Source organism: Macrobrachium nipponense, chromosome 20 (assembly GCF_015104395.2).
Source record: "Macrobrachium nipponense isolate FS-2020 chromosome 20, ASM1510439v2, whole genome shotgun sequence".
In the NCBI taxonomy this organism is placed as follows: Eukaryota; Metazoa; Arthropoda; class Malacostraca; order Decapoda; family Palaemonidae; genus Macrobrachium; species Macrobrachium nipponense.
This window is the reverse complement of record NC_061089.1, coordinates 29,446,899-29,464,398: the sequence shown is the minus strand read 5'-3', so window position 1 is coordinate 29,464,398 and position 17,500 is coordinate 29,446,899. Positions and strand designations below refer to the sequence as shown.

The window sequence follows — 17,500 nt, the reverse complement described above, 5'->3', positions numbered from 1 at the left end:
TTTTTCTTCCTTCATCCTCCTGGGCTGTACCCTCAGCCAGTGACTCATCAGTGGCTCCACTCTTGAATTAGGCATCGTCTTCTCCATGACGGTATCTTAAATCAGATCTCATTTTGCTTCAATATTTACGCTGCATGCCCTCACTCCTTCCCAAGCTGACACGCATAACTTACATTCATATCTGTTTCATACTCATTTGTGTGCAAACATTCTGAGAGAGAGAGAGAGAGAGAGAGAGAGAGAGAGAGAGAGAGAGAGAGAGAGAGAGAGAGCATCATTTTGTCCTCGTCAGAAGCACCACATGTCCCACCTTTATCTCCACATCGATGGCCTTCTTCTGTACGAGAAGGAATAATGTTTACATAATCAGGTCATATGATGTTTTACGTAGACTTACGTAGACTTGGATTAATGTGTGGTATGTTATCATCTGACAACTTCGGAAAACTAGACCACAATGATGATGATTTTAAGTTTTCGGAAAAAAAACAAATTATTGGGATGGCTATTTGTTTGTCCGTCCGTATTTTTTCTGTCCGCCCTCAGGTCTTAAAAATTTCTGAGGCTAGAGGGCTGCAAATTGGTATGCGGATCATCCACCCTATAATTATCAAACATGTCAAATTCCAGCCCTCTATCCCCAGCATTTTTTTTTTTTTTTTTTATCTTATTTAAGGTTAAAGCTAGCCATGATCGTTCGTCTGGCACGACTATAGGTGCCAACTACACAGGCCACCACCGAGCCGTGCGGCTGAGAGTTTCATAGTCTCGTTCAGAGTTTCATACAGCATTATACGCTATACAGAAAACTCGATTGCGCCGAAGAAACTTCGGCGCAATTTGTACTTGTTTCTCTTGTTCTCAAAGGACAAGGATTGGACTACCGAACGCTACCCTTTATTATGTGTTTATTCTTATTTTTGTTATGAGTGCTGCCTAAAAGATTTGGATATTGTATATAGTCGAAAATAATCTTATGCGTTTGCTGGTAGCTTCTATTTCTCCAGCAAGTTCTATAAGCACCGGGTCTTTCCGGAAACATATATTCGCAGTTGGTTATTTCCTTAGGACTGTAAACGCATATTGAGTGCTCATATGGATTCACTTAGGCATTTTGATAAAATCTTATTCTTCCTATGTGTACTGAGCAGGTTATTATGCATCCATCCAAATACTGATAATTGTCATTTTTTGCGTAACATTGTCATGGCGCCATAAACACATTATTATTATTATTATTATTATTATTATTATTATTATTATTATTATTATTATTCATTTTTTCTTGGTCTATCACAGTCCTTCAGTTCGACTGGGTAGTATTTATAATGTGGGGTTTCGGGTTACATCCTGCCTCCTTCGGAGTCCATTATTATTATTATTATTATTATTATTATTATTATTATTATTATTATTATTATTATTATTATTATTATTATTATTATTGTTATTATTATTATTATTATTATTATTATTATTTAAAACCGGAAAATATTCCCATGGATCAAGCATAAAAGAACATTATATTTCAAAGAATTTTCCTCCAGAAAAGCATGGAATACAAAGAGTATAAGTAACAAATTAGTACTTGAGTCCAGTTTACCAAAAAATCAAGATTTCTCATATTACTCACTAAGGCACGTTTGAAAAGGTGGATATTTGGCGAGAGATTTCTAGATAGAATTAGGAACTATCTTGACCTTACGATCATCTGCATAAGGAATACTGGCAAGAAGGCCATTCCACAGATCTGTGTCGGAAATGAAAAGCTGATTTGACTGGGAATTACGACAAGGGAACATCTCAGTTGAAGAAAAGTAGTACCCAGCTCCTCGCCAGTCATGCACTAGCATGCGCAAGGTCTAGGGAAGGAGGCGCTTTTGGAGCTAAAGGATTAGGCCCTGTAGAAATGCAGATTAAGGAAGGTGGCTAAAAAGGAAATCCCTTAGGAACGTTCTAAAGAATAAAGACTTGTGGACTAAAAGAAACCACTTCTTCAAGAAATCATGCGTAAAAGCTAAAGATAAAGAGAGCTACCTCGAAGCTACTGAAATTTAGAACAGTGTTCCAATAACGGAAGAGAAGATAGAAGTGTTTGGCCTTCATTTGGGATATAGGAACCCTTAAACTTAACGTCTATCTTTTGAATGGAGGGGGAGTGAAAGCTTGGAGTCACATTTTGTCAAATATTCACAATCGTACAGTTTTTCCTGATCAAAAGAACTGCTTGAACCGGACTGCTTCAGATATCTGGCAACCAAATTTCGCATATGAGAGAGTGAATCACTGCATTGTCTGTATCTACTATTTCTCATATGATAAAAATCATGTCATCTATGAAAAGTAACACAAGTGCAATTCTTTGTAGACGGCAGGTTTATGATCACTGTAACACCATCACCAACATTCTGTGTGCTTGAGATTAAAGACATCGCTTTCAACACATAAGCTACAAAGTTTATATGAATGCCTTAGTTTAACCGAGTCAAAGGTCGTACTAGAATATCAGTTTTAAAGATTTAAACTCATGTCTGGTGTAATGTTTTTTTCACTTCACTATACACTTAGTGCCTTGAAAGCATCGTCATCTTCATAAATGTGGGCTATGGCCCTTAACCTCATAAATGAACTTCGCATGTATGAAACCGAAGAATATACAATAACTGAATAGATTTACTAACCACGAATATGTAACAGCATCTTTACAAACAAGTAATAAAACTGACGAGTTTGCGTAACTAATAATGGAGTTATTATCAATATTCAAGCCATAACCGTGAGGCGTAATACATGAGCACTAATTCGATCGAACCAATCTCCATACGATATATTATTCAAATTAGGAATAACCAGAGAACCAAGGTAAACCCAGCTAGTTCATTGACACTTGAGGAACCACTGAAATTTGGCTAAATGTTATAATTAGAAGAATAGTGAAGTTTTAAACACGAAACTTTATTATTTGCAAATCAAAGAAAAAGCAACTTTTGCAGTGCTGAAGTGAGAAGATTTGATATAAAAAAGGAGTTACATAAGAAACTAAAATGAGCAGATCAATAAACAACAACCGATTTGCACTCAACCTGTGGGGATATATGTACGTATGATCAGCAGATGGTGTAAATTATGTAGATTTATTCAGAAGCAATCCACAATGGTGTATCATAATCATATAAAATTATGCCATATTATTCGGTTTGTTTGTCGCTTTCTAATGTCTATGTATAATGAACACTCACTCACGCCATCCGTAGGCAGTTGGACTGATAGACAATGTAGCACTACTATAGCAGATTCCAGGTAAAAAAATGTCACGGGTAATAAAGTCACAGGAAAAAAGTCGCATTAATCTTTCCTAGATAGTGACCCGCATTTATTTAGTACAAGCCCGTTAGGGACCACGGTAAAAACATAAACGAAAGACTGTAAATGAATGTGACTTTCTTTCCTGTCACTTTTTTTTCCCTTGCCAAAATTGTGCATTTTTTTCTGACTTATTTTTTTTTCCCCGTGACTTTATTACCGGCCACTGTCTAGCAACAGTTGGGTGAACATTGGTTCTGTAAGCGAGGAGTGACAGAGGCAGTTGGGGTCGTACTTTGTGGCAAAGCTTCTTCTTCCTTTGTCAACAAATGTTTTCCTTTATCGGGCCATTAGGCTGCATTGTGTCAGGAGATTGGATAGTTCCGAAGAAATGGTTTACGTAAAAGATGCGATAACTGAACAAGAGAACAGCTTGATATTAGACTTATTTCCTTTTTTATGACCTCACGGGTTAATGAGACTTAATCTTTATTGTTATTGTGTTTCCCTCGGCAATCAAGGTCACCTGTTAGGTGTAACTAAATATAACGGTTTTTAAATTCTGTGGGCGTTGTATTGGACCCACGCCCAAAGCCATCATTACTTGAATTACTTGAAAGTCAAGTATTATGCAATGAGAGAGAGAGAGAGAGAGAGAGAGAGAGAGAGAGAGAGAGAGAGAGAGAGAGAGAGAGAGAGGTAAGCATATAAAGGGGTTAATCTATTGTCGTTTTCTTGCTTTTTTATAGGATAATCCTGTTGACTGAGGTATCAGCCACAGAGACCATGAATAGCATGGAGTATTGTGTTGTGTGACTCACTCTGGTTATGTTTAGGGATGAGTCGAGTAATGGGGGAATTTTTGGGATAATAAGCGTAAATGCCCATTGGCTGAATGCGAGTGATGCTCTACTTTGATCTATGTAGGGCTAATAAACTAGAACAATGAGGATTCTATATCATAGGGCTAGTAAACAAAAACTTGGCGTTATGGGAGAAACACATTTGATTACCTTGAGCAACGATTTGAACTATCGTATTGTCGTATCCCCTTAATGCATATATAAATATATATGCACATATATATAATATATATATGTGTTTGTGTGTGTATCTTTGTGTGTGTGTGCGCGCGCCCATGGGTGTAAACTGATCATTTGTATGATTACACACATTTGAGCATATCATTTCCGTCCGAAAAGAAAGAGACCGTAGTAGTGACGCCCTTTACATGATACTAGAATTATTATTTGATTTGCTGAGCACCTAGTAAGAGCACCTAGCTAGTCAGATTTCTCTTGCTTGTGCATTGAGTTTGTTTCCTACTGCTGACAAGTTATGAACACAAACACTCCGAGTCCAGTGAGATCATTGAGGACAGAATAGAACAGGAACACATCAAATATGAACGGCGTCAGCTGAGGTTATTTTCCCGTAACTTGAAACGTTTTCTAAAGAGGTAATAATTCACCTCATCACTCAAGTTTTGTTTACCTGAATCGGTAAGAATACTTCCAAATCATGTAAATGTATGTATCTGTTACATACGTGCAGCCATTGCATTGCTATTATAACGAATGGAATGGAATACAGAGCTTAGGGCAAAGGACAAGCACTGGCAACTATGAGGTCATTCAGCGCTGGGAAGGAAATTGAGAGAAGGTGCTCTGCCAACGTGGAATCGGAAGAATTTATTTCTGGTGATTAGAAAAATTAATTTCTCGATATTATGTGGTTCGGACCCCACAGTAAGCTGTAGGTCTCTTTGCTAGGTAACCGATTGATTCCTAGCCACGAAGAGAGCTGTTAATCAGCTCAGTGGTCTGGTTAAACTGAGGTATACTTTTTTATTAGGTCGGTCTGAAAGGCGTATGAGAAGGTGGAGAGCAAAATGGAAGAAAAATATGAATGGAGGCATAGTAAAAAGAATGAAAGGGGTTGCAGCCAAGACCAGAAGAGACGCTGCAAAAAACTTTTAGTGGTACCTGTAGCACACCCCGTGAGGTGCATTGATGGCACTAAACCCCCTACGGGAATTGCTGTCATGAGGCTAAATATACGTCCCACCTAACCCAAGCTCGAATCCTGCCGTGGAATGGCGAGTTGTCTATTTAACTTCTTAGTGGAAAACGCATCAAGGAAATATAAAATGACGGACATTCGCGAAAAGATTTGTTTATAAAAACATACAAAGGACTCTTTACATCATAGATAAGGATAATACAAGTTAAAAATTCATCCACACTTTCCTCATAGTCAGATGGCAAAATAGTATTTTAAGGACATCGAAAACTAGACTGATTTGACAGTGGATGAAGAGCTAACAAATTCTCGTTTAGGTAGGCTGGTTCTGTTAGCTTAAGCTACAAAATTTCCTTTAATATCCAATTCGCTCTACCTCACTTGTTGGCCGAGTCGATAATGTCACTGAAGTCCTGATTTCTCCTCTGTCTGTCCGCTGGTTTGAACCCACAGGAGGATGAAATTATTGTCAACTAAAAAATTCCCCTGCGGTTAACATATATGAAAATATATTGATTCCGAGGTAGAGCGAAGTGGATACTAAAGGACATTTGTAGCTTAATGCATGTATATGAATCACGGTGATGTGATAAAAATTCATATATTAATATATATATATAGATATATATATATATATATATATATATATATATATGTATATACATATATATATAAAATTGTATCAGTGTGGAGCCATTCCCAGTGACACGGAATGGATTCTGAGGATACATGGCAGCAGTCGATGCCAGATTCACCCTCTAACTGAACTGCTAATCTAAGCACAAATACCATGTGCATAAAACATGAAGTCTCATCCTCCTCATATGCATACAGGGGAGCTTGGGTCCTAATATGCATATCAGATAGTTACACATCCTGCGGAACTTTGCTCTGTCCTACACGTAGTGTTTTTTTTTTTTTTTTTTTCTCCATTCCAAGTCATTTTGCCGGCAGCTCCAAAGGCTGATTTATCGTTCACATTATGTAACCTTTAACCACATCTTCGTTCCATCTTTACGTCCATTACACCCGTTCAGCTATTTTACGACTCATGGACTGTGAAACGAATACTGTCATTCCTCGCTTCATATTCATATTTTATTATTATCTGCTTCGACGCTTCAGAACTTCCTTCCATAAACGCCCTTATCTTCAGAACCCTTTGCCCGTCTCGTATTTCTTCTCCTATTCTGTCATTCAACTCTTCTCTTCCTGCTGCCATTCAGTTAAACAGATGAACCTCGCTTGCTTTCATCCCCGCAATCTTCATCTTTCCTAGATCGAATCTCCGCTCAGCCAACGTGGAATCAGAGGAATTTATTTCTGGTGATTGAAATTCATTTCCCGATATAATGTGGTTTGGATCCCACAGTAAGCTGTAGGTCCCGTTGCTAGGTGACCAATTGGTTCCTAGCCACGTAAAAATATGTAATCCTTCGGGCCAGCCCTAAGAAAGCTGTTAACTAGCTCAGTGATCTTGTTAAACTAAGATATAATTTTTTTTCCTCGCACATTTTGAGATCAGAAGAATCCACATCTACGCTGAGTAAACTATTCCACATTTTAGTTGTAACAAAAATAAAATGTCCCAGCAAGCTCAGCAGTATTAAACCTGATGCTAGAAAAGACACACTGTTTGCAGCGATAGCCTGCCTATACTCGTTTTTTTTTCCATCTGTCCACCCGCCTGTGGTGTTTCCGTATGGTAACACTGCGTCCCGGGCTTTTGATAGTTACATTCAGCTTACATTCAACAATAATCATAAAATCTTATTTCGAATATTAACGGTGTAATTCGGATACAGTAAATTATTAAAACACTTTTCAGTTGCAAATGTACACCCAGATATCCTTTTATTTACCTAAAACTTACATATAGCGTAACTATCTAAAGCCCGGGATGCAGTGTTACCATACGCACACACCACAGGCGGGTGGACAGATGGAAAAAAACAGAGTAAAGTGTCACGAGCAAAAACATCTAGGTCAGGTCAAGAAGAGAGCAGAGGATGTTTGTCGTTGTAGTACAGTTTGTTAACAAGCATAATAAACTCACTTAACGTCTATGGCACAGGTCACCATTAAGGGCTGCCAAAATATATTGGACATATATTAATGGCTGGTGAAATAAATTTGACTGATATATTAAGGGCTGGTTAAATAAATTTCACTGATATATTAAGAGTTGGCGAAATAAATTTGAATGATATATTAAGGGCTGGCGACATAAATCTAAATGATATATTAGGGCGGGCAAACTAAATTTGACTGATATATTAAGGGCTGGCAAAATAGATTTGATATATATTCAAGGCTGGCAAAATGAATTTGACCTATATATTAAGGGCTGGCAAAATAAATTTGACTGATAGGTTTGGGAGACTGAAGATTAGAGCAGATTTTTTTTTAATATTCCAGTAAATTCCAGATCTTATACATATTAAGATTCAACTTTTGTTATTTCTTCCATCTAATGTTATTGCATTGCATCCCTTCATGCATATTCTCTCCTCATTACTTCTGAGTTCCTTAAGTTTATTTGAGTTTCATCTCTCAAGAAATATGATGAATTCTATGAAACAAACTTTGCAAACCTTGCGAAGGTATTCTGATTAAAACAGCCGCGTCTGCGTCTGTCAAGTTTCTGTTATATATTACTCCACTTCAAACCTTCCCTCCATCTCCTGTGATTGTTTCTTTATGAAATCTATGGGAAGGGTAAACAAACATTAACCTGGCATCTGCTGTGGTCACGATGATTCCGAAACCAATGGTCAACTCGGAATACGTGACTTACAAGTGTATCCACCCTGGCAAGGATTTGAACATTTGGCTCTCTTTAGAGATATAGGTTGATAATGACCCTACTGTACATATTCCTGTCGGATTTCTGTTCTATATTTTGGATCGACATCAGCCCCAGCATAATAGCTAATTGGCAATTTTTCTAACACTGAACTAGATATGGACCATTTTCACTTAAACACACGGGACTTTTTTTATACTCAGAACTACTAAGCACTATTCCTTTTAATAATGAATTCTCACCATCTTGAGAATAACTTTACACATATGAAGTACACTTATAAAGTATCATTCCCTTCGGGTGTAATTTGTTCCCATGGTATAGTATATTCATCATTAATTGATATTTGTGACTTGATATTTGTGAGTATAACAAAGAAATAAGTTTATGAGTTACTAAATGATAAAACTTCACGCACACAAAATAAATAAATGATATATATATATATGTTTGTGTGTGTGTTGTGTAGAGAGATAGAGATAATACATTTTGTATAATATTTGCTGTTCAGCGTAAATCAAACGGTGCTTTCCTGTGAGTTATTATAACTCTATTTAGTCAAGTACAGGAGCGTTCATTTGCTCGAATTTACTTTAATAGGCTTAGAGAGGAGCGGAAAACTTTCCGTTGTGCAATCTGACTTCAAATTCATTGTGATTCGCTTACAAAAGGACTCAATCGTAACTCTCAGATAATTGGCTGCCTAATAATGGAGTGGCAACGGTTCAAAGCAGATGCCTCTCCAGCTCGAATAAAAGTCAGGGCGATTTTTCGGTAGAAACGTGAAAGTCTTTAATGTCGGCCGTTGCTGAGAGCTTTGGGTGTTTTCCTCTGCGGATTCCGGGTTGCAGGCAAAGCAAAGTTGAAATCGTACGGCGATTTTGGAGGTTTCATCTCTCTTTTGACTGTTTCGGGATCAAACGCAGCCTCCGAATCTCTTGATCTCGGCGTCCCTCGCCCAATCCCTTCTCTCCCACACGTCCTTCTGCTCTCCTCCTCCTCCGCCCCTCCTCCTCTCCCTCTCCCTCTCTTCCCCTTTCGGCAAACTGTGATTTAACCCTCTGCTTTTGCACATCCTAAAACCTCGGCCCTTTTACTCGTGGTCTCTACGCATCTCAGAAAATCCCTTGACATCTCAGAAAATTGAATCTCCAGTCAGTCTGTTACCATTTATAAACAAGATCCTGTCTGTTTCTGTGTCTCTATCTGTCTTTCTTCATACATACTCCTGCAGGAAGGCAGACAATTACATATCTACACACACACACACACCACACACACACACACACACTATATATATATATATATATATATATATATATTTTGTTATATATATATATATATATATATATATATATATATATATATATATATTTCACACACACACACACATATATATATATATATATTATATATTTATATATATATATATATATATATATATATATATATATATATATATACTATACACACACACACACACACACACACACATATATATATATATATATATATATATATATATATATATAATATGTACATATATATAAAATAATACGTATTCCTTTCCGTACCATGGCTCTGCGAATTATAGGTGTGTGTATGTGTGTGTGCGTGTGTGTGTATCTCTCTCTTTACAACACAAAAAGCTTTACCGAGGAGATTCTTGGTATGATGGTTATTTTCATTTGGGAGTCTTTATTTTTCCGTCTGCTTATTAATACTTCCAGGGAATATGCAAAGCTACGAAATGTCTGACGACCTTTTCATTCTCTCAGTTACCTTGTTTTCATTTCCTGATTTATCCACCATTATCTTACTCATAAATAGGCCAAGAACTTCAAGCCGGACAAAGTCTTGTTAAGCGGTTTTTTGAGGAAGAGTACATTAAATTGCTCCTTACAATATCATGACCTTGAATCTTGGATATATATTTCCATTGGGCTCTTGGAATAATTCAGTTGAGAACCTTACTCAAGGACATTCTTTCATTCGACTCACCTCTTTGCTTAAATCAGATGTTTTGTTGGGATTCTCACTAGCCGGACATACGTAGAGAGAAGAAAAGTTGAAAATCTGGTATGTTGGGAACAGGAAAAGGTCCTCACATGGGCTTCGAAGCCAACACTTCAGCCCTTCGTAGGAGACTGGTTTGGAGAGGAAACAATTCCCCCATTTCCTAGATGTTCCAGGAAAATATATAATGATTCACATATATCTCTCTAGGATCGATCTTTTTAGTTTTCTGTAAAAGAAAACTATTGAGATGACTTTGTACGTCCGCCCTCAGATCTTAAAAACTACCTGGGCTAGATGGATGCAAATTGGAAGGTTGATCATCCACCCCACATTCATCAAGCATACAAAATTGCAGCCCTCTGGCCTCTGTAGTTTTTATTTTATTTAAGGTTAAGTTAGCCTGTGCCAGCCGCCGACGAATCTTCACTTGACCGTATGTGGGGAGCAATTGAGAGCTGCCCGGGCGTGACTGAGAGTTTCATACCGCAGCAATCGGGAGTTTAATACAGCATTATACGCCGAAGAAACTTGGCGTATTTTTTTTACTTGTTTTTGCCTTTTTGAGGCTACTTGGTTATTATTCCTTTGCCTCTTTTCGACCAATAGAATTAATATAACGACGTACTCACATTCTTCAGTCCTCAACTCAAATGGCAAAAACGTTTTCTTCCTCCATCGAACCTTTCTTGGGAATGGATGATACTGCCGAGTTTCTGGCATTCGAGGTCGAGGATTCGCTTCCCGTAAACATTTGGCTCGTTCGCCTCATTGACCCGAAACAGTTGTCTTTCGAATATTTAGATGCAACCGTTAGACGCGAGTTTTATACCAACTGTGGCTAGAAAAACTTTAAGGTCTGTGAACAAGTGGTTATGAATGTTTCTGTACGATAACGTAGAGAGAGAGAGAGAGAGAGAGAGAGAGAGAGAGAGAGAGAGAGAGAGAGAGAGATTGGGTCATGTGCTCTTTTCACGGTTAGTTCCATTACAACTTTCACTTAGTTGTGCAGAAACGAACAGTTTAATTTCATTAGAACTTTCACTTAGTTGTACAGAAATGAACAATTTGTTTCATTAGAACTTTCACTTAGTTGTACAGAAATGAACAATTTGTTTCATTAGAACTTTCACTTAGTTGTACAGAAATGAACAATTTGTTTCATTAGAACTTTCACTTAGTTGTGCAGAAATGAACAGTTTGTTTCATCAAAACTTTCACTTAGTTGTACAGAAATGAACAATTTGTTTCATTAGAACTTTCACTTAGTTGTACAGAAATGAACAATTTGTTTCATTAGAACTTTCACTTAGTTGTACAGAAATGAACAATTTGTTTCATTAGAACTTTCACTTAGTTGTACAGAAATGAACAATTTGTTTCATTAGAACTTTCACTTAGTTGTACAGAAATGAACAATTTGTTCCATTACAACTTTCACTTAGTTGTGCAGAAACGAACAGTTGGTTATCTTTCTTGTCATTCCGGACCCTGACGAAGGAATGAAATGAAATAGAAACTGGCGTTTATCTCAGGCGCTTGTAAGTTTTTCTTAGAAATGGCGTAGTATCATTTGATGAGTTTGTCACATCGTGTCAAGGAACCTAACGTTTGGAGCTCCTGGATGCTTCAGTCAGCAGTAAAGGGAATCAGATATCTGGCGTTACGTTTCAGAATTGGGTTCCCTCCTGTCTTTACTTTTAGCTCTTCACCAAGAAGAGGAAATGTCTAAAAGAGATAGAAACTCTTTGCCTTCAGACTTTATTTTTACGAAACGTAACAGTAATACTGATACAGTTGCCTGAATGATAATATTATTTAAAAAGCCAGTGCTAGAGGAAACCCCCATATCGAAGAGTGAACGACAAATTATCTGTGGCTTTAGTCCTACTCAATAGTGGCAGAATGGCCATTTTGAATCAAACTCGCGGACCGTTCTCGACTTGTCAAGTTTTCCCCCATGAAAGAAATGCTGCACAAGTGAGACTTGAAAACAACAAATATAATCGAATCTTAGGAATGATAATGCTAGATCATTTTCACACAGTTCCCGGTATTTGACCCTTTCCTATGAACTCCTAGAAACTACCCTACTTACATTCCCACGGAGCAAACACTCAAAATTTGAAGAAAATGAATGTGACTGAGGAAGGCAGTTACATTCAATCGTGTTCATCTACATCATTCCAAGAATCCTGAATGGATATCTCTTTTATACTGCAGTCTTTCGTATTGAACAAATATCGCTGTTTTCAGTAGGCACCCTCAGTAAACCTGTGTTACGAAGTCATATTCAAGAAACCCATTCTATGTCGATTGCTTTCTTCCCCTACGATCTGTCATGCGATGGAAACTGCTGCATCGTTTACCTAAAGCGACCACTGCATGGATCTCCTCCGTCTGAGTCGATTTTTCTTCCTTGAACCTCTGGATGTAAAGGCCAAGTGGTCAAATGGTTCTAACTGCTTTTCGTTGTATTCGAGTTATTTGGTGTGTTGTATCTGAAGCTATTGTGCCCTGGGTCAATAACCTCGGGTGCCTTTGTGAGAGAATTTTTGCTAAGTGAATCGAGACTTCCCTCGTATTGACTTACTTTAATTAATTGACGCACTTCTAGCAACCCTAGAGTTTTCGGGGGTCGTTATCTAGGACTAATATTTCTTGGGAGTCATTATCTTTATGATATTACAGTCTTTTGTTTAATTTTTTTACTATAATTCCCAACGGGCTTGTACTAAAGACGCCTCAAAGGCGGATACCAATCGGTTTAAAACCCGTGGGTGTCACTATCCAGGAAAGATCCGAATACAAGAGGAAGAAATGTTCGCTGGACTTTGTTACTTTTAATTACAGGGCTAATTTAGCGTATCCTCTGTCTTGACAAAGAAAGCAATAAATTAAGAAGACCAGAAGCAGAGATCTCACCGAGTCGAGCCTGGTAAAATATTACCCCCACAAAAGGTCTTAAAGTTTTGGAGAGACAAAAAAAAAAAAAAAAAAAAAAAAAAAACGCGGTCGGTATTTTAAAAGTTTCCTGAGTCTCATTCTCATTCTGCGAACGTAAATAGCAAAAATAATGACTCGGCCGTTCTTGCTACTTTTTGTTGTTTTTTTTCGGATTACTTTCTGTTGTGCCGCTATTCCGCTAAACGACTTTGGCCATGAATCATTTCGAGCCTTCTGTCAATTGTCTTGCCTTCCTTTCGTATCTTATTGAAAAGGAAAACTCATAGCGTCAAAATAGTGGTATATTCTGAATGTGTTTTCCGTTGTAACGGATAATATAAATGAGGCGCTGAATTCTTATGGATTTCCCTCTTCTGTGATTAAACGCAGTACTTAGGCATCGTATTGGAACTGTTACGGTAATGAACACTCTTTTATAAACGCAGTTGGTTTTATTGACGTCAAAAGTACGAATTCATTTGGGAAACACATGCAAAAATTAAAGTTATAAATTTTGCTTTAAATTGTTAATAAAAGTGTCGTTCGTTGCTGAAATCGCCACGAGTAGTACCAGGAATAAGGGGAACCGCCGGCCTTCCAGTTATCCAGTGGGAGGAGTGCGTGGGAGGCACTGGAAGCTAAATCCAAATGACTGGAACGACTGGGTCGAGTTTCCGTCTAATTGTTTCGCCTAAAAGCACTTTTGCCCCTCAGCTATTTAATCGTGTTCGTATATCGGCTGACATCTTATTTTGCTTGACTATTCAAACTTCATCATTGGGCATTTAAGCGAGAGGGTGTGTGTGTGTGTGTGTGTGTTTTATTTTCATTTTTGCTAGGCTTTCATTACATGACACAGTGCTTTAAGTTAGTGCGGGAAAGTTAATTCGTCACCAGGCACACATTAATACTTAAGTCAAGTCTGAACGCATCCAAGAAACAAATTAGAGAAGGCGCATTCTGAATTCGAAATATGCATGATCTTTCAACGGACGGTATATGACACATTTGGATCTTCCTGTGACAGGTCATGTATGAACCTTTTAGATTAGTGCGTCATGAAATAAGACACTTTCAAAAACTGGAGCATAAACACATTTATGAATTTTTGCTAGGAGTGGGCGGGCACCTTTTGGGCGAAACCGTCTTGTCGTTGGTCATTTGCCCAGACTATTTTTGGCTGCTAAACCCGTTGTGGCATCTATTCATTGCAATTAGGATTTTAAATGTATTGATTTTTTTTTTTACTATTGTATCTGAATGTGAAACTTGACCAATCAAGCAACATCCTTTTATTACACACACCAGGTACTATTACACTTCTACATTACTGAATTGAACTTCATTGAGCTGTTTGCCCGCGCCATAGTATACTATCCCAGTCCACACGAGCCGGCACTGCCCCGACGGGCAAACACTGTTCCCATAACCCGTTTCACTATACTGACCGACCGAGTATGGAGCCAGAGCAAAGCGATTGTCTGGTAACACTGCTACAGTAAGCGAGAGAAAATATAAACAGTTGGAAGTGCAAGGCGTGCATATGCCCGCTAGTGTGGACAGGACATAAAAAAAAAGATTGCTAAATGCCTGGATACTGTAGCACCCTCGAGATCTACAAGGATTTGCTCAGCTGATTTGAAGGCAGTCGGGTTAATCGCCAAAATAAAGGATGAAATGGAACACGGGTTCTTTTTGAACTCGGATAAATGTATCAGAGAATTTGAATATGGTACCACCGCATGGATTTTCAAAAGGAGGCCGCCCATTGTCTCTTGCAATATGGCCGCTTTTCGCAACTGCACAATGGGCGTCATTGATCAGGGATGAGTCGAGATGCATTTGGACATAAATCAACAGTTTACAGCTTTTATACACAAGGTAAAGTCCTGTTTAACATCACGTTATTGCGTTACATTTCTTCGATGTTATTTTAACAGAATTTGTCTTTTTGCGCAAAATATATAACTTCCCTGATTCTATAGTTAAGCGCCCAATCGCATTGCCTAGACTAGAGGCAGCACCAATCACCAATCGTTCCATTCCATCTCTCTCTCTCTCTCTCTCTCTCTCTCTCTCTCTCTCCTCGTCTTTATTTTATACTGCAACGACGTTCGTATTTATAAAGCACTGTCGTTTGTTGTTGCCACATATATGTCGTATCTTTTCCTTATTTTAAATATTCTAACGGATGTCGCTTTAGAATTATTATGCAGAAATCTCTGAGAGAGAGAAAAAAAAAACTCATTTCTTTTTTATTCAGTCGAGTGAAAACATTCTGTGAATGAGAGCTATCACAGTGTTTTTCCACTGGGGGAAGAAAAAAAGGACATGAAAGTATCCAGGAAATTTACGGCATGGATGCCTTAAAAGGCTTTCATTTCAATAGTATTTGCAGGGACACCCTAAGGATCCGGTGTGCAAATACCATTGATAGAGCTTTTAAGGGATCAGAATTTGAATTTAGTTTTTCTTGTGGTATCAAGAGAGAGAGAGAGAGAGAGAGAGAGAGAGAGAGAGAGAGAGAGAGAGAGATTCATATAAACGAACTTTGGAAATATGTAGAATTTGGACATTGATTGCAAGAGGAGCTATTCCTCACCTCTTAGATGAAGAACGTTTTCGTGATTGATTTTCTGCGAAAAGTCATTTACTATTTGTATATTTTTTACTGAAGAATTTGTAAATGCAACGGAATGCGTTCAAGAGTATATTGATGTGTGAATTTTAAATTTTACCAAAGTTTGTAGGCCTCTTGACGGGAAAAAGGGATTAGAGTTAGGACGGAAAATAACGTACCTGGGGAAAAGGAACTTTTCTTTTCTCTCTCTCTCTCTTTTCGTTTGCAGAGGCTTGGGAATTGAGGATGGGAGGAGATGACGCAGTCTTGGCGAAGGTTTGCAATGTCCCAACACTCTTGTTTGATTTTTGAGCTGCCATGTCTGCTTTGTCGGTGATGTGTAAACCTAGCCGTTCTCATTATGCTACCCATCGAGAATCAATACAGTCAGCCGTCGCTTCGAACACCATAACCAACACTATACGCTTTGCATATACCTTGGGAAATTGCTCAAACACATAGACTACGGGTTAGGCATCAGATATCGTCAAGATCGTAAAAATATAATATGACCTTGGGTTTTGAGTTATGAGTGACGGTAAGTACCCACTGGACTTGTGAGTCATCTTTTTTTTTTATATGCACATAAAATGCGGCGTATTTCTCTTTAAAGATACCCGTCCATAGCTACCTAAGATCTGAATATGACCGCAAACTATCAGGGAGTTCTTGTATAAACAAGAATAAAGAGTGAAAATAAATCTGAAGAGAGTCACAGAGAAACCAGAGAGAACTGTTCATTAGTTTCTGAATAGGCCTCTCACAGTCCTCCAGAAATCTATATTTGTGAATCGGTTTTCATTATTCAAATTCCGTTGAGTATCTCGGGCCCTTCATTTGAATACGTCTTCGGACGAGAAATCAGTTCTTTTAACGTTGAGATGCGTCTGAGGCGATATATATCTACCATTCCATCTGCAGAACACCCCTTCTCTTGTCGAGGTCTGAAAAGGCCCCAGATAGAGTAGACTGTGTTAATGAAGCTGCACCAGTTACTACTGCAGCTGTATGTTTTGGAGTATCATTGCAAAAGGGACAATTTAATCTTTATTGCTTTATTAACATGAAGCTAGTAATCAGAAAGAGGTCACGTTGCCAATCTTACACACACACACACACACACATATATATATATATATAATATATATATATATGTATATATATATATATATATATATATATATATATATATATATATATATATATATAAGCGAATACCACAGAAAAATGATAGGCAGAAATCCAAGCGCTTTCGTCTTTATTAAGACACCGTCAAGGAACGAATGAAATACAGTTGGAAAGAAAGTTGCCAGGAAAACAAAAGGATCAAGAATTCCAGATAGTTAGTTGTCTTAAGGGTGAAAATCAAAGAGATAATCCGGGATTATCGGCTATCACACGGTCACAAACTTGAACGTAGATTTAACCATAAGTGAAACTAAAGCTTAGCCATACAATACAAAGTCCAAAAACATGTATAAACTTAATATATTATTATTTTTTATTCTATATATATATATATTATATATTATAATATATATATATATATATATGTATGTATATACATACATATGTGTGTGTGTGTATACACATACACTAAAGTCGCCTTGTAAGGCAGTCTTGGACGCGTCTCCAAATAGGCCATAGTCGTCTGACGCATAGACATTTAATGAACAGCCCACATAACCCAGTTCACGAATACCCGGAATGCTAAATGATAACAACAGTCAAACATTTGCTGCGTTAATGTCCAAAATATAACCAGAAACGGTTGTCAAGTTTTGGAA

The 17,500-nt window shown here is 37.7% G+C and overlaps 1 protein-coding gene across 2 annotated transcripts in view; it reads left to right on the top strand.

Moving 5' to 3' along the window:
- Positions 1–17,500, top strand: part of LOC135224235 (corticotropin-releasing factor-binding protein-like) — a 201,085-nt gene that overhangs the window by 43,816 nt on the left and 139,769 nt on the right. The gene's annotated exons all lie outside the window — the stretch shown is intronic.